At 32.3% G+C, this 25177-nt stretch overlaps 1 protein-coding gene across 3 annotated transcripts in view; it reads right to left on the minus strand.

Moving 5' to 3' along the window:
* The window catches only part of LOC118192354 (protein O-mannosyl-transferase TMTC3-like), a 495624-nt gene extending 471031 nt beyond the window's left edge, over positions 1-24593 (minus strand). For all 3 annotated transcript variants that reach the window (XR_004758374.2, XM_085815135.1, XM_085815132.1), the window contains exon 1: positions 23633-24593. The gene's annotated coding sequence lies outside the window, so the exon portion shown is untranslated. The remainder of the gene's footprint in view (positions 1-23632) is intronic.
* Between the last annotated feature and the right edge of the window lie 584 nt (positions 24594-25177).

A 25177-nucleotide genomic window follows, 5' to 3' on the forward strand; every position in this document is an offset into this window, starting at 1 on the left:
ATATTGTTGAACCACTCTTAGTAATCAAAAGAAAAAGGGCTAAATTTACGTGGACAGCGGAAGCTAACACAGCTTTGGAAAGATTAAAAGAAGCGCTTATTAATGCCCCTGTTTTAAAATTCCCTGAGGGGGACGAAAACCTGGAAATTGCAGCAGATGCGTCTGACTATGCGGTGGGTGCGGTTCTTATGCAAAATAGCCATCCTCTGGCATTTTTTAGTAAAACATTGAATCAGACACAAAGGAATTATACAGCTACAGAAAGAGAAACATTAGCCGTATTAATGGCTGTACACAAATTTCGAGTTTATTTCGGCAAAGCGCCAGTAACAATCTTTTCGGATCATGCGGCTGTTGATAGACTTTACTCGGGGAAAAACCTAACGCTTAGGTTAATAAGATGGGCTTTAAAACTCCAAGAATATAATATCAGAATAAAATATAAACCGGGTAAGGAAAACAATGTAGCTGACGCACTTTCTCGTATAAAACTGGACGATGAAGGAAATGAACTTAAATGCGCTGTGTTGACTTCAAAAATTTTAGATTCTAGAGATACGATTATCACTGAACTGAAAGCTGATCCTGAATTTGGAAATATCTATGCATATTTGAAAGACCCCGAAAGCTTTGAGCACACAGATATCGATGCGATAAGAAATAGAGCAGAAAACTATGAAATAATAGATAATTTATTATTTTATACGAAAACAACAAACGAAAATCTCGAGTACAAACCAGTCATCCCAGCCTCGCTTCGATTAAGCATTTTGAAGGAATTACACAACGCGAAAACAGCGGGTCATTTAGGGGTCAGAAAGACTAAGGTCAAAAGGGTACGCGAGGCGGTATATTTCCCGCAATTATACAAAATAGTAACAGCGTATGTCAGGTCCTGCAATCAATGTCAGTCAATAAATGATATTAATTACAGCCCGGCCGGGTACTTAAATAGCATTCGCGCTACATTTCCGAATGAAATTTTAGGCATAGATCTTCTTGGTCCCTTCCTCCAGAGCGAGTTAAATAAAAATCGTTTTCTTTTAGTAATAGTAGATCATTTTTCAAAATGGACAGAAATTGTTCCACTTAAACGCGCGTCAGCCAAAACAGTCGCAGATGCATTCTTACACAGATACATTTTAAAATACGGTGCACCGATAAAAGTCATTAGCGATAACGGAAAACAATTCATTAGTCAAATATTTGAAAACATATGCAATGGACTTGGCATATCAAAATGGTTCCGTATAGACCACAGGCAAACATAGCAGAAAGAGTTAATAAAAATATTGTAAAAATAATTCGAAGTTATGTTAGCGCACATCACAAGCGCTGGGATGGCTACATAAATGAGTTAGCTTATGCTTTAAGAACGGCAAATCACGATACTACGGGAGAAACTCCAGCAGAATTATTTTTAGGACGGAAGTTAATTACGCCATTAGATAAATTATTCCTTGTGCAACAAAGAGGGCAAGAATTTAAACAAAAAGATGTGCAAAAACTCATTGACCAGGCGGTTAAAAGCTCGGATACAGCAAGAAATAGACAAAAATCCACAGCCCCGTAGTCAAGTTGTTTTTCCCGCCTTTTCTACACGTACAGTTATAGAATATTCTGGAAGTATTTAAAGCGAACTGGAGTGGCTGACGAGGCTGACGTCATTTTTTGAAAGCTCCGCCTTTCCTTATCGGGGCATTTTCTTAAATGTCACGATGCAGTAAACTTCATACAAAAAGTTATTAGTAATTCTTTTTATTTACTCCGGATATTTGATTTTGTAACTGCTATTTCTCCTGAATAATAATAAATGGATCCTGTTTTTTAAACTTATCGTCTGATATTTTAAGCTACGACAAAAGCTGGTACATCATATATATATATATATATGTATGCTTTCATAATGTGCGTTTGGCTTGCGTGCAACTTGAGTTTGAAAGCCATATGGCGTAGATAAATGCTTTCCCCAGACTTCATTCTTCTAAATTAGATGCACTTAACTTACTATGGACTCACGTGTAAAGTGACTATGTTGATCACGGCAAAACCTCGAGGGCTATAAAGATGCGTTTGTGGAGGACTTTCTAAGGGAAACTGGCTCGTATACTCATTACACATGGGGAAAACCACGAAAACGCCCATGCAGCCAGCCCGTTCGCGGGATTCGAACCTCAGACCGAACTACCAGTGTTCAGTGTTCAGCGACGCCTCGGCCGCTGGTGGGCTGTGAAGTGAATATGAAACAAACGTTTCGCTAATTTTACAGGCATTTCTTGCTTTCGCTGTTTTCTGACGTCAGAACTTAATAAAGTCGATGCATAACTTTCTCTTTCAAACTTCGTGCAAGTTGAACTGAGTTTAGACTAATTAAACCAATTTTCATTGTCTTTGTTAACAGAATTAAATAATGCAATCAGATACTTAATACGTACATTTCTTAGATAGTAAATGTAAAATAGCTGTTCCACAGTACATATTTGTGAGGCCGATTTTTGAAAGCTTCGATTTTTGAAACCAACTCCGGTTTTTCATTACTTCGATTAATCGATTTCTGCTGTATAATAACAAATACCTGACCTGCACCTTCAAAGCTAGTTTAACATTCTCCATGACAATCTTATAAGAAAATTCAATATCAAACTTTCAATGTATATAACATGATTGAATTTGTTTTTTTTATTAGACTCAGTAATCAATATGTGCGTAAGAATCACGACTATGAGTGTATTAAAAACTGCTGATAATATGCATTAAAAATAATTATAACTGAGTAAACAATAAAATCTTTTAATTTTAAATGTTTTTGCGACGGTTGCGCCGAAAGAGAATATTCTATGCGTTTACGCTCTGTAACAGTTGTTGCATCATTGCGTTGTTACTGGGCTTACACAAGGCCATCTTGAAGAGAATACTATCTCTACAAGATGGCCTTGGCTTACACTGATGTATCTTGCCGATGTCTTTCATTTAAATATAAAAGACAATTTAGTCATCAAAACAAGATCAGCATTAAATAACAAATGATGTCAAGTCGCCTTTCAAATTCGAATACAGTAATCAATACGTGTGTAATAATCATGAATGCGTGTGTATGAAAAACGTCTTATAACATGTATAATTGCACCAACGATTATATATGGAGCAAAAAAGAAAAAAGAATATCATTAATAATTAATGCTATGCTATCATTAATAATCAATGCTATGCTATCAATCAAAATATCAAAATGTTTAATTTTAAAATTTTCTTGTCGTATGGGCTGCTGAAGGAAATGAGACAAGTAGCGCTAACAGAAGTCAGAAAGAAATGCTTTCGACTATGAGATATTCGATTCAAATAAAGTATAGTGAGTGCTTTCGTTATTTTTTCATACAATATCCGCATAGTTGCAGTAACATCAGTTTTTTGCGGATACTGAAAGAGGGATTTTTTTCACCTTTATTTAAATGATAAAGTAAATATAATTGGTTTGTGTTTAGTTTTCAACTTTTATTTGAATGTTTCATTTATTAGTCAGAAGAATAGTATCTCACTAACTAAAGTCATTATTTGATTCAAAATCCTGTGTCAAAGTATTCGGTAGCAAAATTCCTTATGTAAAAACTGATGAGATGTCTAAATCATTCAAAGTCTGATTGCCTTGAGATCGGCCTTAAAAAATCACCAACTAATCTTGAAAAACAAGTTGTTTTAGCAAATAAAAATACCGGTTTAAAGCAAAAACGCACCATCTTTCAAGAAAAAATCTCTTTCACTTCTTTGCAAACCTTCAAATCGTGGAATTCCGAGTCCATTGCAATAAAGTGTAGTGTAGATACACTATTTTAACGATTTTTTATGTCCCAATAAAGGAATTGTTCTGCCTTATAATATAATAATTCAATAACCATAATAATGTAAAAATTAATAATAATAGTTTGTAGCGCAGCAACGCAAAGACGTTACAATGTCTAACGGTATTTTGCTTCGAATTACTTTGAATGTCTGTACACTTTTAAAATCGCGTTTCGAATCCCCCCTTGAAACAAACGCACCCTTCGGGCGTAATATAAAATCTGAAAGTCTGCAGGTTTTATGTCTATTTATATATTTATTATTATTATTACCAGTAAGAAATGTAAAGAAACTGAGCACATAAAATATCCGTACTTTCGAACAAAATTAATAACTGTTCTGTGAAAATTACCCCTTATTAATTTATTATTATTATAATAAAAAAATAATAATAATAAATTAATAATACAATACTAATTAATATTAAAATATTATTAATAATGAATAATACAATAATATAAATACTAATAATATAAAATATTAAACTTGTAAATGAATAACTATATGCAAATTAAGGTTTCGCAGCTCCCTATTCACTTATTAGCCCAGAAGAGCTATTAATTTCATTTTGGCATTATGTATCGAAAACTTTAAATGTTCGTTTCACTTTTCAAATTGTTGCCTCCAAATATTATCGCCCTATGTTATATTTAAAGAAATGAAATAAGGAAAAATCTGCACGAATGTATGTATGTTTCTCCCACTGTGATAAAATGATGCTACCTAGAGCAATCCAATTTTGTATAATGCACCGAATCCCAAATTTGGAATTTCGAATTTGTTTTATTACCTATTTCACATTTTGAAAAATTTTAGATTAGCAAACTCAACGATTTCAAAGCAAGCAATGGCAACACTGTACGGAATATATATATATATATATATATATATATAGCTCGCGACTCGAAAACTCTAAAGATATGCTCTTTTTTAATTATTTTGATATATTGCTGTTGAATTGAATTTTATGGTTTTAAGTGAGAAAAACATGATATTTTATAAGAAAGGGTAATACCTAAAACCGCCCCTTTGTGCGTATTATAAAATCTGAAAGCTATCGGAATTTTTTTTTTTTTTTTTTGATTTAGGAGAATTTTAAATAGTTTAATACTTCTAAATATCGTCATTCAAAGAAAAATTTTCAGTTGCCTATTCTACAGACTTTTGGGGAATTCAATTGCTCATCCATCTATATTTTTAGATAAGCAGATTCACATACGCAATTCATTTTCAGAAATTTTATCAGTTCAAGTTTCAAAAACCTGCCTTGGGAACTGCACGCATAATCTGTTTCTCGTTACTTAAATTATTTATCACGCAACTGCGTTTTTGTACTATGTTTCTCAACTGCAAGTCTTATGGTTTTTAAACAAATATAAAACATATTTAATAATCTCAAATTTACATAAAATGGCTCTCATTAAATCGTCTGTTGAAGGTTTGGCAAAAAAAAAATGATGCAAATTCTATAAGCAATTTTTCAAGCACAAGTGCATTGATTTCTTTGGTTATCTTAATTTCAGTGCTGAGACTGATAAATAAATATCATATTTTAATTTTAAAAAAGGTTAAAGGGAGGGGAAAGTTGTTAAATGCAGATCAATCAGAGTAAGTTATATATTTGGATTGTTGCTCATTTGCAGTTGTAAACTCCACATTTATTATTTATTTATTTATTTATTATTATTATTATTACTTTTTTAAGGTAGCTTACGGCTTAATTTCCTTTTGGAAATTTGCCTTGGTTCATCGTAAACGGCGTTTAACTTTTCAAACTATTGCCACGAAATATTAGAGCCCTGCATTATGTTTAACGAAATCAAATAATGAATAATCTGCATAAATGTACGCATTTTCTCGCACTGTACCTAGAGACATCAAATTTTGAACAGCATAGTCGTTCACTCAAATATGGGCATCTGGAAGCCAAAATTTAGAATTTGGAATTTGTTTTATTACCTATTTCATATTTTGTAAAACTTTTGTAAAAGAATTTTTGATTAACAAACTTAACAATTTCAAAGCGAGCAATGACAAAACATTACGGAAAAAAAAAAAAAAAATATGTCAAGCGCGAGAGACTGTGTACCGGAAATTCTAAAGATATCCTCTTCTAAAGTATTTTGTGATATTGCGGTTGAATTGAATTTTATGATTTAGTGCAAACATTATAGTTAATAAATAAAGATAATACACGAAACGTTAAAAAACACACCTTTGGGTGTAATATAAAATCTGAAAGCCTTCAGATTATTTTTGTGTTTTTAAATTTTCTTTTACTAAATTCTAATTATACAAACCTTGTAAAAGTCTCATGTCTCGTACATGGCAACATGCATTATAATTTTAGATAAAATCCTTTCGTTAAAAACAGACATCATTTTTTGCTTCATTTAACTCCAAAACAGAGAATCTTTCTGATTCATTTAACTAATATATTAGTTACCAGATGACAGCACCTACAAAATGCAAGCCCAATAAACGAAAGCGCTCACCACAAAAGCCCACAAAAAAGACCCCACTGTGATAATTGCCCACGCGACTAATACCCACACCGATGAAAGCGCACATTGATAAAAAGCTCACACAGATAAAAGCCCACATTGATAAAAGCCAACATAGATATAAGCGCACGCTGCTAACAGCCCACACTGACAAAAAAAACCACAGCGATATATATGCTACGTTAAAATTACTATTTTTCCCTTTTTTCTTCAGCTTCACAAAGCAGATTCATGAATAAAGATAAAATAAATTAATAAATAACAAATAAATGAACAATAAATTTAAGAAGCGGAACACATTTCATTTTGGAATCCGGCTAAATTAAAATCCTATATGTACAGAGAGTCAATTAAAATAATATAATTAAAAACATATATATGTATGTGTAACTTTGTTTTTATATTTACGCAACAAATGGAAGTGCCCTCGTATAAGTCCGATAAAAAGAGGTGAAATGGAATACTGGCCACACTGCTTCTTTTAATTCTCCAAAATTATAAGGAGTATAAAATGTACGAGTATGTCAATTTTCATCATATAAAGAGAATAATTTATGAATAATTTAACACTGCAGAAAATTTTGCATATAATGAATTTAATATGGAGAATTAAACCCGAACTTTCATTTCAAAGAAAAAAAATGAAAGTACCGTATTCTATTATGATTAAGAAAACATTTGTGTGCTCTATCACAAAAATTGTTGTAATGGTGAGTTAAAACAACACCTCCTAGTTCTAGCAGGTGTTGGTTAAAAGCACGGTTTCAAATAATCTAGTTAAATTTTGACAACTTGGATTTTACATAAATTAATTTCATTCCCACTTGAAATTTCATTTTTAATCATAACAATTACTACTCGTAAAATTTCTTAGGAAGTCATAGCTATTTTGAATTTCCTGAAAATATGTGCTGTTTTAAAGTGGGCATTCGTCTTGTGGCCTTTTGTCATGCAGTTTTTAACTGGCCGCTGGCTATTCAGGCGAGAAACCATTGCGTTCCTATTCTTTTGCCTCCAGCTGTGTGAAAAAGTAGTTAAAGAGAAGTGGTGTTGGTGCATTTAATTATGGCAAAGCACACGAGGGCTATCTGCCTAATGGGAAGGATACCTTCGGGGAGGACTTTCTAAGGCAAACTGGCTCGTATACACGTTACACATGGGGAAAACCACGGAAACGCCCATGCAGCCAGCCCGTTCGCGGGATTCGAACCTCGGACCCAACTACCAGTGTTCAGCGACTTTGTTAAAGAGAGGAGAGCCTTGCTTAATTGCTTTATCCCCTATCGAACCTGGGGTGCCAAAGAACGGCCTCAGAAGGGAAGGGAGTGGCAGGAGAGCAACTAAAGGTTAGTCAGAAACAAATTAAAGAAGATTTTAAATGTTTTTTGTTAGTTACTAGAAAATAACAATATCTGAAATTCCGCTTATTAAACTGAAGTTAACCTTTTTTTGCATTTCTTTAGTCTAGTTTTTGAATAACTTTTTATCTAAGGATTATTTAGAATTTCAATTATTTTAAAAATTTCAATAACTGGAAAACGTAAGGAATTAAATATTTCTTAACCATTTTTAAAGGGATAATTCTCTGTTTTTGCAGTAAAACTGCAGAGTAGAAAAATATGCTAGCTCCTGATTTGACAGTGTCTCTAAAAACTCTTTGATGAACTAATTAAACATGCATGTTATATCAAAGCAAAGCCATTGTTTAAAAGTTAAAACTACTGAACTATTTCTAAAAAAATTAAATTATTACATATATTAAAATTTACATAAAAGTAATATTTTTCATTTTAACTTTCATATGGTTGAAAGTTAATGAAAAATATATAAAAGTCAAACTATTCGAATAATTTTAAAACGAAGGTTTCTGAACTCAAGAACAAGAGGATTTAAGAACCATGAGCCCAGCGTTATAAAAAAGAGTAATCTTGCACATTAAAAATAATTTTTATTTCAATAAAAATATTACGTTACTCGATTAACTGTAAACGCTTAAAAACAGTTCATTTTAATTTTCCGTAGTTATTTATATACAAAAACTTTCAATGAAGCAAATTTAAACAGCATTAAAAATTGATTTTCACTGGAACACTTCTTTTGTGGGTTTTATGCTGTTATTACATGTTGGATATTATTTCGCCTATATTAAGTAAAAGAAACACATAACATGTAAAAATTTATTATTTAGAAAAACTATACGAATTTCCTATTCTGACAACACAGAAATAGTGGTCACATAACTTGTAGCAGATATTTCTTATAAACCTCGTGTGTTGGCGATCAAGTAGAAAAAATGTTTAATTATGGAGCTACGTTTTGAATATTTTTTCCCTTATTGAATGAATTCAAAAGTTTCTAATATCTTGTTTTCTAGCATGAAATGTGTCACCCGTTTTTAAAGTTCTTTCCTAAGAATAATTCATAAAGCAGAAGTTAGTAAGAACAAGTAAGGTATACTTCAAATTTGATCTCTAAGGTGTCTTAGGTATGGCTACCAAATAAACGTTTTCGAATTCAACAACAAATTTCAAGCATAATTTTCTTTTAATTCGTGGCTTAACTTTTATTTTCAAAAAACATGCAAATAATCCGAAGTTTTGTATAACAAAAGTTAGTATAAGAGAAGTGTGACAAATTAAATTATTTGTACATTTAGTCACTATTAGAAACTAATTCTGTCTAGATTATGGGTCCTCAATCAGGAGGAATAGCCCTAAGGGGAATTTCACAGTTTCAGAGAGTAATTTAGTCAACCTTTTCTTTACGTATTAAGTATTTAGATTTAATTTATGAATATAAAAAAGCACTTTTATTCAAATTCTCGTGTTTACCAACATGTTTTATTCTTGTTTAATTTACATTAAAAATAATCCATATTTAAACAAACGCATGTGTACTTTTCGAGTTTGGGGAAGGAGAGACTGAAGGATCGTTTAGCAATGGTGAAAAGGGCACATAAGGGAAGAACTGTTGAGAATCACTGGTCTAGACTGAGCCGACTTGAATTAAATATAGAATTTTTTACTTTAAAGATCTTTAGTTCTTACTGTAGAGTCATAAGTTTTTTTTTATTATTATTTATTTGTTTATTTATTTATTTGTTTGTTTGTTTATGCTGGAGTCAAGAAAAATAAGCAATGCTCTCTTCCAGATTCGAGCCTAGATCTTTCGAATACGAGCCGATTGTACTAGCCGTTACACGACGAAGGCATTCTGGAAGGAGGGAGAAAATACCTTATATATTCCCCTTTTAAACACGACTGGGTATTAGGGAACCCATTCGTCAAATCTTAGTGGAGAAGAATCATCTTCCACCACCTTTTAGGCGTCATGCTGGAGACGTGAAAAATTAGCAATGCGCTTGCCGGGACTCTAACTTGATCCTCTCGAAAACGCGCCGAGTGTGCTAACCGTTACACCACGAAAGCAGGCTGGAAGGAGGGAGACAATACTATCCTGTTATGTATTATTTCAGCCTGTACTGTCAATTCTACTTTCCGCTTCCTCACTCGAATGTAAATAAGTTAGTAAGTAAACATGTTTAGGATGCAAATGAGTTAAGAGTATTTAAGGCGTAGCTTTTGCGATTGAAAGGGAATGCGAAAATTGGCTACGTCGACTTCTGCTATCAGAGTTTAGCCATTTGCGGCCGTTGCATTAAGTGCGCCAGTAAGTTAATTGTCTGAGAAAGCCTGTAGGCTAATCTTGAATTCCTCTATTTAATTTATTACCTTAAAATGTTAAGTTTATTAGTTGTGCTGATACTTTAGCAACTCAATATTTTGTCGATTGAGTTGTTAAAATATCAACACAACAATTTAAGTATTGTTGTATAGTTGTGCTGATACTTTAGCAACTCATTAGTCAATACTGAGTCCCATCTATACAACAATATTTAGATGTAAGCAGTAAGCGTAAATATGCGGAATGAAGTAAGCTTTGTAAACAACTTTATAGTGCTAACTTAATTTTCATAGTAAACACTGATGTAAACAGATCATGTTTGCAAACACGCCCTAAAAGAACATCATCTACATCACGCCTTTATCTACTGCAATATGATGCCTGTACCCATTCCAATAAATAACGCCATATGCATGATTTTGGTTTAGTTTGCTGTGTATGAGCACGGCAAACCCTCGAGGTCTATCTGCCTGAGGAGAGGAATGCCTTCGTGGAAGACTTTCTAAGAGAAACTGGCTCGTACACAAATTACACATGCGGAAAACTACGAACACGTCCCTGCAGCCAGCCCGACCGCGGGATTCGAAACTCGAACAGAACTACCAGTGTTCCGCGACTTTACCGCTCGGCGGACTCTGTTCACTAGTAAGAAGTCAGCAATCTTACAGAAGGTCATTGAGAATTTGCATGCTCCCGTGAACGATTAGACCTTATAATTTATTTGTTAGCTCCATTCTTTAAACTAATATTCAAACAAAATCCTACGCTTTACATTGGTTAATTTCATAAAAAAATGTCTATTAATTTCGAAAGGGAAAAAAAATTTTGAGCATTTGTTGAGATAAGCAGTATGCATAACAACTTACATATATTACATTCTAAGCGTGAAAAAATTTTTTGATTGGTAGAACGTATCTCATCTAAGACTTAATCATTTATTTTCGATTCGCAAAACTTTCTAGACATCGTTCTTTTGAAAATAAATCTGAGAAAAAGTTCAAATATCGGAAAAAAATAATTAGTTAGATGAATAAAAATTAATAAAAAAATAAAATAAAAGCTGTACATTAATAAAGCGCCAGTCATCCAATTCTTAAGCTTTTCATGTAGGCACAAGGCTCACCAGCGGACAAGCGGTAAAAACGCTGAACACTGGTAGCTCGGTCCGGAGTTCAAATCCCGATGTAATGGCTGACTGCATGGGCACTTTCGTGGTCTTTCCTCTTGTGCAACATGTATACGAGCGAGTTTCCTTTAAAAGTCTTCCACGAAGGCCTTTCCTTGACTTAGTGCCATTTCGTCCATTTTCTTTTCATGCCGAGTTCGAAATAGTGTCGTTTGTCTGCTGCCGTTCGCACTTATTCTGTCCTCCCTGTTTCATTCGCTGTTCGAAAAGTCACTTTATGATTAAGAAAAGATATATTCAGACGAAATGACTCTTACTACCTTTACCTGACTTAGCCTTTGAGTTCTAATATTTATTAAACATTTTCTTTACATAAATTTATTCCGAGCAGAATAATGAATTTCAGACATGTTCAAGACGTGTGTTTTTAAATTAAATTCCATTTTTGTCATATAGTGTCCATTTTTTTTTATTTCACATACTTCTAAAGAAATAGAACCACTGCTGACAGAAAATCAAAATGTAGCAAATATATAACGAAGATGTACATGTTTTATTAAAAATAAAGTGAGCCCTCTATAAACTCAACAGGTCACATTTTTAAAGGATTTTGGTTGTAGATATGGTGGTCTTAGAAATGTGATATTCATGAAAATGTTTGTGTATGTTCACAATAAATACAGGTCTCTTTCAAAAGGCGACCTCTTAGAAATGTCGTCAATAGATATAATTCACTATAATTATTTTCTAATGGATAATGGAACTAATTTAATCTAATGTCAATTAGAAAACGACTATTTTAAATAGGGAGATTTAAAATCACTATAACTGTAATTAAGAGCACTGTAACTTTTCTTTCACAATCAGCTGTTATATAAGATTAGCTGCTTTCTGTGTATTTTTCATGTTATATAACTGATATCCATACGTCTTGAACAAATAAATATTGAATACTTAGCAAATGCAAGACAAATTATTAAAAAATTACAATTCGAAACATTAATGCTAATTTTCTATTACTATACATTCTATTACTATACTATTAATGAATGATGAATTTACATACTATGTATACTTAGAATCTAAATACGGTGAACTTTGAATCTGATGACTCTATAAATATATATTTATGTAGTTACAAAATTTTATTAGATGTTATTATATACATAGTTCTTTGTGATCTTCAAAATCTCTAAAAAAAATGTTGCAATTTATTACTATAGTTTGAGGTGATTGTACTTAAATTTGTAGATATGTTGACTTCTAAGAGTTGTTCCATCCCCCCAAAAATAAATAAATAAAATGAAAATTAGAAACACTATTCCAAATTGCTGTAGTTGAAAGATTAAGAGGTTACATTTGGAATTCATTATCTGACAGGGTGTCAGCTAACAGTTTTAATTTATTCAGAAATCTAAAAGAAAATATCTCTAGAATATCGTCAAATTTTAATTACGTTCAAAAAAGCTTTCATTGAGAAATATGTTTAAACTTTGGTGATAAGCTCAGTCTAAAGTAAAGAATAAAATATCTCTAGCCAAGTTTTTCATTGTGCTTAACTGTTTTAATATTCTTAAACTAAAAAGAAACTAAAGGAAAAACTTAAAAGAAATAAAATAAAATTCAAGTGTTTTGAATTAAAAAGTTAATAGTTTTAATAATGAAACAATTATATTTAATCTCAGCCATATTACCTTAAAAATAGCATGTGAGAAATTCCACAATGATATTTTTCATTTTCGCATACACATACCAAAGTTAAATAAGTAAATAAATAATAAAATGCAATTTCAGATTCGTTCGTGCGCTTTCGTCCAGTGGGCTTTTGTCTGGGAACCGTTTCTCAGACAGTTTCTGAGTCTGAGACGAATTCTACCTCTCCTCAGAGAAGCGACAAAAGACCACCACCACAACAACAACAACAACAACAACAACAGCAACAACAACAACAACAAAAAAAAAAAAAAAAAAAAAAAAAAAAAGGCCCTCTATGATAATTGCCTACGCGACAAATATCCACAGCGACGAAAGCGCATATTGATAAAAGCCCACACTGATAAAAGCCCGCGTTGATAAAAGCCCACATAGATAGAAGACCATGCTGATGAAAGCCCACACTGATAAGCCCACACTGATAATCAAAGGGGACTTTTATTTTTATATTACTAAACCCAGTATTTATGATTTTAATTTTCTGAAATTCTGAACCGTGTATTTATGATTTAATTTTCATTCATCTAACTAATTATTTTGCTCCGATATTTGAACTTTTTCTCAGATTTATTTTCAAAGAAACAATGCCTAGAAAGTTTTACGAGTCGAAAATAAATGATTAAGTCTTAGATGAGATACGTTCTACCAATCAAAAAAATTTTTTCACGCTTAGAATGTAATATATGTAAGTTTTTGTGCATACTGCTTATCTCAACAAATCCTCAAAATTTTTTTCTCTTTTGAAATCAATAGAAATTTTTTTATCAAATTAACCAATGTAAAGCGTAGAATTTTATTTAATTTTATGTTTGAATGTTAGCTTCAAAAATGGAGCTAACAAACAAGTTATAATGTCTAATCGTTCACGGGAGCATGCAAATTATCTTACTAACTTCTGCCAATCTTACTATCTTCTGCTTTATGAATGATTCTTAGGAAAGAAGTTTAAAAACTGGTGAAACATTTCATGCTAGAAAACAAGATATTAAAAACTTTTGAACTCATTCAATAAGGGAAAAAATATTCAAAACGTAGCTCCATAATTAAGCATTTTTTTCTATTTGATCGCCAATACACGAGGTTTATAAGAAATATCTGCTACAACTTGGTACAAGTTATGTGACCACCATTTCTGTGTTGTCAGAATAGGAAATTCGTATAGAGGAAACAATGCATTTCGAGGTGAAGAAAATAACCTTAATTTGATAGTTTTTCTAAATAATAAATTTTACATGTTATGTGTGTCTTCTTCTTACTGTAGCCGAAATAATATTCAACACGTAATAACAGCATAAAACCCACAAAAGAAGTGTTCCAGTGAAATTCAATTTCTAAATGCTGTTTAAATTTCCTTCATTGGAAGATTTTGTATATAAATAACTACGGAAAATTAAAATGAACTGTTTTTAAGCGTTTACAGTTAATCGAGTAACGTAATATTTTACTGAAATAAAAACTATTTTTAATGTGCAAGATTACTCTTTTTTATAACGCTGGGCTCATAGTTCTTAAATCTTCTTCTTCTTGAGTTCCGAAACCTTCGTTTTAAAATTATTCGAAGAGTTTAACTTTTATATATTTTTCATTAACTTTCAACCATATGAAAGTTAAAATGAAAAATATTACTTTTACGTAAATTTTAATATATGTAATAATTTAATTTTTTTAGAAATAGTTCGGTAGTTTTACTTTTAAACAATGGCTTTGCTTTGATATAACAGGCATGTTTAATTAGTTCATCAAAAAGTTGTTAGAGACACTATTGAATCAGGAGCTAGCATATTTTTCCACTCTGCAGTTTTACTGCAAAAACAGAGAATTATCCCTTTAAAAATGGTTAAGAAATATTTATTTCCTTACGTTTTCCATTTATTGAAATTTTTAAAATAATTGAAATTCTAAATAATCCTTAGATAAAAAGTTATTCAAAAACTAGACTAAAGAAATGCAAAAAAAGGTTAACTTCAGTTAAATAAGCGGAATTTCAGATATTGTTATTTTCTAGTAACTAACAAAACACATTTAAAATCTTCTTTAATTTATTTCTGACTAACCTTTAGTTGCTCTCCTGCCACTCCCTTCCCTTCTGAGGCCGTTCTTTGGCACCCCAGGTTCGATAGGGGATAAAGCAATTAAGCAAGGCTCTCCTCTCTTTAACAAAGTCGCTGAACACTGGTAGTTCGGTCCGAGGTTTGAATCCCGCGAACGGGCTGGCTGCATGGGCCTTTCCGTGGTTTTCCCCATGTGTAAGGTGTATACGAGCCAGTTTGCCTTAGAAAGTCCTCCACGAAGGTATCCCTCCCATTAGGCAGATAGCCCTCGTGTGCTTTGCCATAATTAAATACCTCATCACCACCTCTCTTTAACTGCTTTTTCACTTAGCTGGAGGCAAAAGAATAGGAACACAATGGTTTCTCGCCTGAATAGCCAGCGGCCAGTTAAAAACTGCATGACAAAAGGCCACAAGACGAATGCCCACTTTAAAACAGCACCCATTTTCAGGAAATCCAAAATAGCTATGACTTCCTAAGAAATTTTACGAGTGATAATTATTATGATTAAAAATGAAATTTCAAGTGGGAATGAAATTAATTTATGTAAAATCCAAGTTGTCAAAATTTAACTAGATTATTTGAAACCGTGCATTTAACTCACCATTAAAACAATGTTTGTGATTGAGCACACAAATGTTTTCTTAATCATAATAGTATTTTTCATAATCATAATAGTATATTAATATAATTACTGTAATTGGTACTTTCATTTTTTTCTTTGAAATGAAAGTTCGGGTTTAATTCTCCATTTTAAATTCATTATATGCAAAATTTTCTGCAGTGTTAAATTATTCATAAATTATTCTCTCTATATGATGAAAATTGACATACATTTTATACTCCTTATAATTTTGGAGAATTAAAAGAAGCAGTGTGGCCAGTATTCCATTTCACCTCTTTTTATCGGACTTATACGAGGGCACTTCCATTTGTTGCGTAAATATAAAAACAAAGTTACACATACATATATATGTTTTTAATTATATTATTTTGATTGACTCTCTGTACATATAGGATTTTAATTTAGCCGGATTCCAAAATGAAATGTGTTCCGCTTCTTAAATTTATTGTTCATTTATTTGTTATTTATTAATTTATTTTATCTTTATTCATGAATCTGCTTTGTGAAGCTGAAGAAAAAAGGGAAAAAATGGTAATTTTAACGTAGCATATATATCGCTGTGGTTTTTTTTGTCAGTGTGGGCTGTTATCAGCGTGCGCTTATATCTATGTTGGCTTTTATCAATGTGGGCTTTTATCTGTGTGAGCTTTTATCAATGTGCGCTTTCATGGGTGTGGGTATTAGTCGTGTGGGCAATTATCCCAGTGGGGTCTTTTTTGTGGGCTTTTGTAGCGTGCGCTTTCGTCTAGTGGGCTTTTGTCTGGTCACCGTAGCAAAATATCCCTTGTTCGCCGAGATTCTAAACCACCTACTCCTTTTTTGTGCTTTTGGTCCTCATCGATTCTTTACCTTTTTCTCATAATATACAAGATAACAGTACAATAATATCATAATACAATAATTACACATAAATAACTAATACACATAATAAGCTCTAAATTAGATTAAGAATGAATATGACCAAAGTTTTTGAGGGAAAGAATGCTTTATTAGATTTATATTTTATTATTTTTGATATTATTACTGTTTTTAGTTTTAGGAATATAAACCAGTTTTAGAAATAAAATCACCGATTCTGATTGCACAAAAGTTCGATCTTAAAAAATGTGATGGCTGTGTCTGATGTTTATATATATATATATATGCCGTAAAAGTATTTAATCTTTAATCACCTCGACCGGAAATATTCAGGGTGTTTCTTGTTTTCCATTCCAGTTTTGCGTTCTTGCTTTCTTCCAATTTTTTAATGCCTTGTATGAAGTAAAAAAAGTATTCTAATCGAGAAAATTTTCGGTTATCATATTTCAAACAAAATATTCATTCTGATCGCTATCGAACGGAATTTAACGATGTTTTTGCGTGACATCTGTAGAACAGAATAAAGGACACTTTTCCCAAAATGGATTGCAAAAAGGATTTAAAATGGGTTCAGAAGAGATGAGAATGATGATGATGATGATGGCGATGATGGTGATGATGATTAATTATTATTATTATTATTATTATTATTATTATTATTATTATTATTATTATTATTATATGTTGATAAATTGTGAATTTTTTACTTTCAAAATGATTGAATTATGTTGTTTTTATCTTATCCGATTAAGGTTTTTATGCCTTTAGTTAACCTGCATGTTTATAGTTGTATTATATATATATATATATATATATGATGTACCAGCTTTTGTCGTAGCTTAAAATATCAGACGATAAGTTTAAAAAAACAGGATCCATTTATTATTATTCAGGAGAAATAGCAGTTACAAAATCAGATATCCGGAGTAAATAAAAAGAATTACTAATAACTTTTTGTATGAAGTTTACTGCATCGTGACATTTAAGAAAAAGCCCCGATAAGGAAAGGCAAAGCTTCCAAGAAATGACGTCAGCCTCGTCAGCCAATCCAGTTCGCTTTAAATATTTCCAGAACATTCTATAATTGTACGTGTAGAAAAAGCGGGTAAAACTTATTGACTACGGGGCTGTGGATTTAATTCCATGTACTTTCAAATAAGAGAACATCGCCATTAAAAATGAAAAGAACATACAGTTAGAATTTTAAGTGTATTCTTGATTATGGAATTTTATTATTACAAATATATATGTGTATTATATATGTTTATAGTTTTATATGTAGTTTGTATCAATTTAAAAGTTGTTTAAGTGTAACTAAGCCTAGATTTGTTACCATAGCAGCCATATTTGTTTACGTTTGAAACTTAGCATAATAGTGAATTAAGCCGCTATCTGCGCCTTCAATGTCTTTTTGCCGAGTGGGACCAAAAGTAAACTTTCAGTTTTGTGCTCCGCGAAATCTGCCTTCTTGCCTGCTGCCCAAATTGCTTGCTTTTACGTAGAAACTCTAATTTTAATTGTATATTTTTCAATTGTTTTAACTGTATTTGGTATTTTAGGTTTTCTATAATTTTCAATTTTTAATGAAGATATTTTGAGGTTTTATGTACCTTTCTCTTGCCGCGAAGTGAGAACTGAATTAATTGAATTAGAAATATATCTCTAATGTATTTCGAGGAAATAAGTTTAAATGAAATGCAGCAAAAAAAGCGTATAATTTAATATTCCGTACAAATTCAGTCATGTGGTGTACATGTCAGATATATTTTATTGTGTTTTTTGGTGGCCTTGCCTTTTACTTTTTTATATTGCCCTTATTATATAAAAAAATGACGCATTTAACAAGAAAATTGTAGATTTTTTTAACAATTTTAGTTTATTTTTTCTCTTATAATTATTGTGTATGATTTCTTCCTCACTACATGATAGAGCTGTTATATATATGTATGTATAAAACGAAAAGACGTAGTAATGTTGATGATGTAGAATGGACAATGTTAAATCCGAAATGAACAGCAAACTTGGCAGTCGAGGCGGATTAAACGTTCATCTTTATTTCAATCAACGTTTGCAGCCACAATATACCTGTCACTCTAATCGTGCCTTTTAAGAACCTTTTACATTTTTGATACTGTTTCAATAGGAAGAGAGCAGAGCGGAATTGCGTCTTAACGAAAAGAGAGATAGAAGCTAAAGTTTGCAATCATCCCGTATGGCAGCTAATCAAGAGAAAGGTTTTAGTTTAAGTTCCTTATTAAGAGAAAGTTTCAGTTCTGGCAATTCTGAGTTCAGATTCCGAACTAGCCACTTCATCAGCGTTATGCAAGCCATGTGACATAAATTGATCCAGAAATAACGCAGTCCAGAAACGTTATTAGTACACTGACTACCAATAAGTATTTGGACACCTATGCAAATGATGATATCTGCGGTCCCAAGGTACGCCACGGACTTCGCCTGGATATATCGTATAGGACATGTGTAACGTGAATACAAAACAATTTCCTTAAAATGTCCTCCACGAAAGCATCCTTCCCACTAGGAGGATAGACGTCGTGTGCTTTGCCACATTCAAATAACCTAACTTAACTGGATCTTATTGTAGCATACATATTGAAAGTGAAATGATGTAATAGTCACTGAGCGTTTCAAATAAGCTTATTACACTCACTATTAATTCGTAAAAGTAATATGAAAATTTGTTGTATATATTATATTTGGGTTTATATTCATATTCAAAAAACAGTTGAATTTTGTAGATTTAGTTGGATTAAAATATGTCTTTACAAGGTATTTCTAGATTTTGACATGCCTAGTTTGCAAGACACGATAGCTTTGTTCTGGCAACCATAAAGTACTGCACTCCACGCTGAAAAACTGTTGTGCAAAGTCAGAGGCATAGCTAGAGCTTTTGACCTCGGGGCGGATTTTGAATTCGGATCTGAATTTGGATTTCCTCTTGATATACTAACAAATTGTTCAAAAATATCAAAATTACATACTGAAAAATAAATTAAGACTCTAATGTTTATTTCTGAAAATAAACTTATTTAATTTCAATATTTTAAAATTAGATTATTGTTTTGCTTGCTTTTGTTTACTTCCTTGCACGAAGTAAAGGTGGCGATTTCTTTGAATATTTTATGCAGATAAAAACTGATTTTCTTCTCGACTTAATTCCTTTTGGTATTTCAGAGTCTCATTATTATTTACATGCTTCGATGATCCACCTGACTAATATCTATAAAATAATGTTTCACGTAAAAAACGCAACTCCCAGATATGTGCCAGCAGGAGGCGGAATGTCCGTTCCGCTAATACAAGTTTAGCTTATATCACAAAGAATACAACCATCATCAAAATGCCGGGACACACATTATATTGGCGAATATTATGTTGGCTGGCATTTTTATTACAGGTCATCATTATGAGATATTCAGAATAATGGGACATAAAAATTTTTTGCTTCATGCAATGTAGTAAAGAACTAGCTCCAACAGTTAAGAATTTCTAATGAGATAACGACGATGGGGTTACAATGGTGCATTTGGTATGTTTACTATATTTACTAAGTTTATGTTTCTTTTTTTACTTCCTTATACGAAGTAATCGCGAAGAATTTCAGGTATTATATTTCAAGGAAAATGTACGTTTCGACCATTCCCGAACCTATTTTGACTATTTTTTGCATGATGGCTATACGAGCGGACAGAATAAAGGACTATTTTTTCCAAGAGGGATTATAAATTGGATTAAAACCGTATTCAGAATAGATTTTTTTAGTGACGTCTATACATATGTATGTATTTCGCATAAAATGATAAGCCAAACAACGTTGAAATTTTGTATATGGGACTGCTAAAACATCTAGTTGTGCACCTTCTTTTTTTATTCATATCGGCAGTACCCACCCCTTACCCTGGTTATAAATTCTTACTCGGCCTTTATTTTCGTAACCGTTGGTGATAGTTATATACTTCCAGTTACAGAGGTGTTTTAAATGACAAATATTTTCATGTTTTGGCACGGTCAAATTTTAAAAAAATTAGTTTTGCATATATAACGAAATCTAGCTTTTAATGTGATCTCCCGGTCGCTAAACTTTTATTTGGGAGTGTTTTATGCTCGTTAGGGGAAAAAATTACAAGGGTTTGGTTCCTGTAGGACAAAAATTGACCGGGATATTTAATTTCAGATTTCCAGTTTCGTAAATCATTTTAAATTTGCCTTGAGTGTCTGGTTAGTTAAATTTGAATAATTCGAAGAAATTAGTATAAATGAAGTGCATCCAAAAATGTGTATAATTTAAGTACGCGTTTTGCCTTGTTTTCAAGTCTTGTTTTGTACCCGCTAAGTCTTTCTTCACCGATGTGCGAAGGAAAGGTATATAGAAAGGGGGGGGGAATTTCGGGTTTCAGAGAATAGTAAAAAGGAACTTCGTATTGTTTTATACGAGTTCAAAAGGCCTGGAAGAAAAATTGGGACAAAATAAATTTAAAAATAAATGGCCCATAGTAGTTAAGAGGAGAAAGGAAAAGATTTAAAAAAAAAAAAAAAAAAAAATGTAGGCCTCGAGAGGAAAAGGAAGAGTAGTAGAAAATATCTTGATATGTTATAGCGTCCATTGGTGTGTGCGTATATGGATGTGTAAAAAAAATTTAAAAAAAAAACTCCTTTGATTAGGAATGTAACGTGAAGTAAACAAAATTAACTTTAATTTGGAATACATAGATACTCTAGCATAATTTTGTAAATGAGCATATAAAGAAGATTTAGTTTGTAACTTATAAGGTATATAATATATCATATAATTTTAAGGACCATTGGGAAGACAACGCATGCTAATATAAAGAAAACCTTACCGATAAATACGTATACAAATTGTTTTTCATTTTGAGATCCTCGGTCGTCGTTTGAAGGGTAAATTAGTGTGACTGGTTTCTGAGTCGTCGAAGGTGTTTCAGCACTTTGTATTGCAGCAATCAAGAACCTGTAAGTAAGTCTTGTTGTTGTCATATAAGGTGACTATAATTTCGAATAAAGTAATCCTAGCAGCAATCACCTGATGAACATATGGCATCTACAACTTAAGAACACTAAGAAAGTCCAATGAATTAACTGTCTTTCGCTGCGTGAATCCTACAGTTATGGTTAACGTTTCTTCCGTTTTTGAATCACCAATATCAGGTGATGAAGCCGCGCTAAGGCCACCAGTACCTCGGAAATTTCCTGAATTCTCCTCCCAACCTGTTAAATTTGAAATTGCTTGGAAAGATAGCAGTGTTTAAGAGATTATAAACAAAATGGGTACTTGTGCATTAACTGGTACCTGACGATACACAGCCAATGTTACTAACCATCACTCTGCTGACTTACAACACTGAGGCAATCCCAATAGCTGTTGTGAGTGAAACTGTTAGTGATGTATCGCGGATGTTGTGAGTGAAGCTGTTAGTGATAGTACACAAGTACCCAAAGTAGCCATAAGAAAGCTTTACATTTTGTAAAGCTTTCTTACGGCTAATCTTATGGAAATATGGCTAATCTTATAGCTTTCTTATGGAAAGTTAATCATGCTAAAAAAGGGGAGTATTCCCGTAAGTGATTTACCACTCGTCTGATGATCTTTCACCCATAAAGAATAAGCAAAACTAACGAAGCTGATAACATAAAAAAGGGAGTATTCCCGTAACAGGTGATTTACTACTCGTCTGGTGATCTTTCACTTATAAAGAATAAGCAAAACTAACGAGGCTGATAACACCATCATACTGAACCGTACATAAAGCTACAATATATATATAAAGAAGAATGTCTGTTTGTGTGTTTGTTTGTTGGCGATTAACTGAGTCACTACTATAACTATCGTCTCCAAACTTTCTAGTTTTCTGGGTTCTGGAAAAGGTCGACGTCCACTTTTTCAAAAAAAAAAAAAAAAAAAAAAAAAAGAGCTAAAAATCAGAGATAATAATTAACAACTCGGAAAACTCTAATTTTCGCCCTGATTTTTCCGAGTGGCAACAGTCTCGCACGCTAAAGATAAAGGAAATAAAAATCTGCTTTATTTCGAGAAGTGTTGCCACTGCTCGCTTTCAAATCGTAGAGTTTGTTAATAAAAAATTCCTGAGTTATGCAATAAAATAAAAATAGCATTGCCAAACATTAAATATATTACTCCCGATTCCAGAAATTCGTGGGAAGCCTATTCCCATTTTCGTACGACTTTAATCAGCCGAGATAGTAATTAAAAACTCTGAAAACATTAATTTTCGTGCTCATTTTTCCGAGTGGCAACAGTCTTGTACGCTGGAGATAAAAATCCTATATTTCGAAAAGTACTGCTATTGCTCGTTTTCAAATCTTAAAGTTTGTTAATCAAAAATTTGTAAGTTTTCTGATCAATTATGATCAATTTTTTGCCACATTTAATCTACTAGAATTGAATATAGGTGAAATATTGAATGGAATTTGAACTTCTGCGACCATTTGATTAGAAAGGCGAAGATCATTAAAAAGTGTGTGCCATAGATAATTAGTTTATTTTTCTATCGAAATTTTTTATGTGAGTTCCATATTGCATCAGATTGAAAAAGAAGATTACAGCGGTATCGTTCTCTCTATTGTTAGATACATTACTCTCAATCTAACTTAACTGGCATCGGGTACTTTGGCTAGTATTTCAATATATAAATATCGAATATAAAGAAATTACACGCATTTACTTTCATAGCATTGCCATGAGATTCAGTAAATTATTCAGTTATTATATTAAACTATGCAACATTATCATACGAATGCACTAATATGGTAATGAAAAGGATACCATGTCCCTCGATGGTCGTCATTGTGCATTAATTGTTGTCTTTATAATTTAAATAGCATTTCAAACGAAACTATTTCATATTTGACAATTGAAGTAAACCTATTTCACATTTGTCAATAGTCATCATTTTACTACTAGAATCAAATATAAAACAATCCTGGTGGCCATCCCTATTTTTCATTCACAAAAAGTTGTTCTGATGTCTCTCAACATGACCCCAGATATGAGAGATCGTAACCATAATACAGCAAGATGTCGGAGCAACATCGCCAGGTTGTCTTCTCGTATTCCGTCAAAATTCTCAAAATTCCGTCTCATGATTTACAGTCAGGTATATAACGTAATTCATACGTAGGTCACTAGTGAAGAGAATACCAAAAAATGATTAATTTTTCATCAGACGTTACTTACCTTGAGAATTCTTTTCGCATTTACACTTGCAGTAGAGGAAATAAATTTAACCATTGTTATTACATCGGCAGACATTATGACATTACGTAGGTGTAAATTCCATGATATACTTTGTATCATCCTTCAAATCCGCACCTAAGTACTGGAAATTGAAAAATTCCGATAAGACCACTTGACCTATTACACCGTAGCATCCAGATTGCAGTTCCGCCAAAGCAGAGCTAAATGTTTCGTACCAGTCTTCGGCGAGATCTACATGATCGTAGCAAAACAGAGTGGAATACTGAAGTAAGCAGATAGGACTGCTTGCGTAGCAATGACGTCTGTTCCAGGTCTTCCACCTAAGCTGTAGAGCTTTAAAGTCTTTTTTGAATTAAAATAGTAATATATGTCATCCGCATTTGATAATAAATTATTCACAATTTGAAAAGATATAGCAGAATAACATGCAGCGTACTTATGTAAATATGCGCACCGAAATGCTGGGACATTGTAATCGACATTGTTTTCACTTTCTGCTGCTAACTTTCCCTCCTTCGGAAAAGGTTTATAAGCAGATCCCATTCTTTGAATTGCGTGCGCAATTCGCTCATTACTGACAATACACTACATCTGTTCCTTGTACAGCACGTTGTGAAATAAATCGTTGAAAAGTAATGAATAATCTATGATGTTTAAGCGTTTACGGAAGTTTATCCACATGCCTAGAGGAAAGCGAAACTAGTGATGATAACTTTATCTGTTGCAGATAACAAACGAGCACTGTCAGAGTATTTACATCATTTTATCTAGCTCCAATGCAGGTGCTTATTGGAAAAGACAAAGTGCGATAAACTCGTATATGCTTCGCCATCTGCTGATGTTCCAAATGAACCTTTCCGAAAACAGTCTTGACAATTTTATTCCCAATTCAACCCGGACCAAAAATAAAAATTGATCATAATTTCCATCTCAGTCTTCATTTCACACCTCCTCCTACATAAAAGCAGAAGACTGCATTCAATCAGAGACAATCAACCCTTCTTAATGTAATCGCGATTTATGTTATCATTCGGTTATTGTTATCGAATTTCCAAAGTCCTGCTAGTTTGCATATGAAAACATTAGAAAATATATGGTTTACTCAGATCAACAAGGAAAGTTTTCTTATTATAAATTATTGGTTTATTACTCTGCAGCTTTAGCGCAAGTCATAGGCTTTTTAATTTACTTTTAATTACGTTTATTTTGAATTTATATTCTAACTAATAACAGCTTTTAGGGCTATCTTAGTAACAGCCTACTCTCTATGTATTATTTCTAAGAAAATTAATGGTGAAAGAGAATACTCGTTTTCTATAACTAAGTAAAAACATATATTTGTGTAATTCAATTCCACGTTTTCCAGCTACTGATTTTTGTACCTATAACTATTCTTTCAGTATTACAGATTAAGCAAAAAATCGCTAATTTGAAAACTAAGATTGTAGTTAACTAATTTAGGAACTATGATTGTGATGATTTCCAAAAGCTTAATTCAAAACGAAACATTTCGTTATATAGCAA

Source organism: Stegodyphus dumicola, chromosome 4 (genome assembly GCF_044657685.1).
Source record: "Stegodyphus dumicola isolate Sdum_Otavi_A_Nest chromosome 4, ASM4465768v1".
NCBI lineage: Eukaryota > Metazoa > Arthropoda > Arachnida > Araneae > Eresidae > Stegodyphus > Stegodyphus dumicola.